General features: G+C 45.7%; 1 long non-coding RNA gene across 1 annotated transcript; it reads right to left on the minus strand.

Annotated features, from left to right (window-relative positions):
• Positions 1-248: 248 nt before the first annotated feature.
• LOC135450369 (uncharacterized) lies at positions 249-1,721 on the minus strand. The gene is made up of 3 exons (XR_010441050.1): positions 1,609-1,721; positions 471-573; positions 249-384 (listed from the first exon to the last, which is right to left on the minus strand). It is a non-coding gene; the product is annotated as an uncharacterized LOC135450369 (long non-coding RNA).
• Between the last annotated feature and the right edge of the window lie 1,803 nt (positions 1,722-3,524).

Consider the following 3,524-nt stretch of genomic DNA (forward strand, 5'->3'; position numbering starts at 1 on the left):
CAAGTGGAGTTTTCCACGGTTTACAGAAATCAACCCATAATCCACTTTATTTAAACCTCTGAGTGCATAAAAGGCTGCAGGTTGTCAGAATAAGACAGAAGCATAGAAACATAGAATTGCTTAACTTGGAAAAGACCCTTAACATCATTGAGTCCATCCATTCTTCAGCACTGCCAAGGCCATCACTAACCCATGTCCCCAAGTGCCACTTTTACACTGCTTTTAAACCCCTCCATGGATTGGGACTCCACCACTGCCTTGGGCAGACTGTTCCAATGCTTGACCACTTGACAGTAAAGAAATTTTCCCTAATATCCACCTAATATCCCTTGGCACAACTTGAGGACATTTCTGTTCCCATCACTTGCGTGGCCTGGTGTCCCCCTGCAGGGATGGAGAGTGGGTCCGAGGGATTTATTTCAGCACAGCAATCCCCCATAAACAAACACCCAGAATTAATTGGGACTTACCTCCACAGGTGTTTCTTCAATCTCATTTTTATTTTGCTATGAGCTCTTCTACCAGTTGGCACTCCCAATGTCACCATTTTTTGACTGTTTTGTCTTCATGAATCTATAAGGTTGTGTAAGTTTTCAGTCACCCAAACTTTTGCAAAAGAAACATCTCTAGCAACTAGTCCAGCAATAAAATTATACAGCATGGGACTTTTATGAGTTACATGGACCTAGATATAGTAAAAATACCTCACCCTCAATTTTGTGCTACTCCAATGTCAGGAATTAATGCCAAAGTTTTGACAGATCTTAAATAAAAACAAACAACAGACAAAACAAACAAAGAAAAAATCAAAATCCCAAAGCTTTTTAGTTTGATTCAGTTTCTCCCAACCTTGCAGCACAGTGAGTTTTCCTTATGGTTGGGGGAAAAATGAATAATTACGATGGAAATTGCCACAAATCTTCTTCTTTCAGCCTCCTTCAAGCTACAGAGCACGTATATAAAGACACACATAGAATCTACTTGTCATTAAAGAACTTAGGCAGCAACAGAACTACGTTTTCCCAAGTTTTACAATGTATTTCACAATAATTTTCTCTGCTCTCGTTCTCATTACAGAGGCAATATTAGAATGATAATGACTTACATGCTCTGTCATAGTTTACTACTCTGACCTTTTCAGTATTCTGCCTTTTGAAAACTTGACAGGGCCACCTCTCCTGCTCGCTTTAACACGGCAGAGAGCTGGGACCAAGGAAGGAAGGGGATAACAGCAGCAGACACTCTGCCAAACTCTCTTAAGCTTTAAATACCTTTCCTGCAGCTCATCATTTCTGGGGTGTATTTAAACAGATTTCCTGTCTTTTTCCCAGCACTTTGTGTCCCTGGAATTGCACTGGCCATCCAGAACAATGGCATACCCACAGCAGGTGCATTGGGAAGTGAGAGGTTCTATGCCCACACTTTGCTATTTGAATATCAGTTTGGCCTTTTGAATTATTCACCAGCTCAAGAACAACATCAGATTTTGGTCCCAGATGACCAGATGTCTGTTTTCTCAGCATGTAGAACTTTTTTATTGTTTTTTTTTTTTTTTAATGTGCCATCTCAGACCCCAGGCCCATCCCCTTAGACATATACAGAACTTACTTTATTTTGTAGCATAGCAGACTTTTCCCAGCTGCATTTCCTGCTGCCAATTCCCCTGTAAATCATCAGGGGCATGAAGGAAGCTCCACAGGGACCTGCTGCACAAGTGTGGGGTCGCAGGTAGGCATGCTTGCACCAAGTGTGTTCCTCCCACTCCTTCATTTCCTAGAGCATAAAGAGTCAGAGGAACATCCTAAAGAGAGTCATTGCCAGCTCTCCTTTCCCTTGTGTACCTCTTTTAGTGGTACAAAGCCATATCCTTCTTGAAATGAGGGCACAGAAGGGCAGGAGCCTCTCAGACCAGTGGAAAGCTTGTGATGGAGCAAAGGGTTACAAAGATCAAAGAATCACAGAATTGTTTAGGTTGAAAAAGCCCTCCAAGATCATCAAATTCAATCTTTGACCAAACACCACCCTGACAACTAATCCAGAGCACTGAGGTTCCTGGAACCCCTCCAGGGGCTCCACAGCTCCCTGGGCAGCCCCTTGCAATGCTTAATGACCTTTTCAGTGCAGAAATACATCCTGATGTCCTGATGTCCAACCATGTTTTGGACAGCGAAAGGAGTTCCTGGTCTCCTGGGACAATTGCTCCCCACCCCAACCTTTTGCTATGCAGTTACTTATGGTATCAAATTATGTATTTTTTAGAGAAAAAAACCCACAAAATCCACCGAAAAACTCCAAAATCAAACTGTGTTTGAAGGAAGAGGAAGCCTCACTTGGAGAAGAGAACCTAAGGAGAGCAATAAGAGCTTTTAGGTATCTTGAAGTCTGACTCTTGTGAAGATAAGAGGAACTAAAAGTCACAGCAACATTTATATTTCCCCACAGCCACGGGAAGTGTTTGTACTTGAGCAGAACGGCTTTACAAGCAACAGGTGAAAGGTGGTGATGAGCACCTGCCCAAATCTGAGTGCCAGCAGACTCTGAGGGTGCTGGTGAGCCCCTCAGTGCTGTGCAGCCACAAAGGGGGTGCTGGATGGCTGGGGTTTGCTCAGCCCATGCCCTGTGTCTGTGTAAGAGCACAGGGTCCCAGGGAGATGCCGAGTGTCTCAGCAGCTCCCAGGCCCCTCTCTCACACAGCTGCAGCCCTGATTCCTCCCTGTTCCCAGGCTCTCCTCGCCAGTGAGAGTGCAGCAGGCACCTGGTGTGCTGAATAATCCCCCAGCAGCAGGCGGGGAGATCATTAACTCTTCCATCACCACGCCAGGGTGTTGTGCAGAGCACAAGCCTGGCAGTGGGACAGCAGCCTGCAGGAACACCTGGGCTTTATTGAAGAGGGGCACTCGAGGAGCAGATCCAATGTACAGGGCAGCCTGTTTCAGAGCAGAGCAAAGCGGGGAGGAAAAAGGCAGCCTGAAGTGTGTGTGGGTCTTCTCAAAGCACCTGCAAGTGATATTGGAGAGGACAGATGTGAGATGGAGTTGTGAAAGGGTGAAAGTGGCTTGATCCCCACCTCAGCTGTAGGAAGGCAGGGAGCAGCATCAGGGGAGTGTTTGAGGGAGGTCAGGTCGAGCAGCAGGAGGCTGAGAGCTCCCTTTGAATCTCTAAAAGCAGAGGTTGCTGTCAGCCTGGCTGCTTCTCAGATACCATAAGTAACTCTTGAGTTTTCATTTCACACAAGAGTACAAAATCAGGGGACAAACCGGTCCCACACAGGAATGCAGGGGAGGCCCTCACATGGCACCAGGAAGAGTAACTGGAATTGTAAAAGTCACAGGACCAGGAGTCTGTGTCAGGTACCAACCTGAAGCACAAGAAGCTCAAGAGATGAATCTCGCAAGTGTCCCAGGCCAGTGGGACTTCCCATTATCCCTTAATCTGAGTCAGTGGAAAGCTATCCTCTGATCCAATCCTGTAGGGTTTGATTTGTGCAACTCATAATGTAAACAAGAAATAAATCCGTAGGGTTT

Source organism: Zonotrichia leucophrys, chromosome 7 (assembly GCF_028769735.1).
Source record: "Zonotrichia leucophrys gambelii isolate GWCS_2022_RI chromosome 7, RI_Zleu_2.0, whole genome shotgun sequence".
NCBI lineage: Eukaryota > Metazoa > Chordata > Aves > Passeriformes > Passerellidae > Zonotrichia > Zonotrichia leucophrys.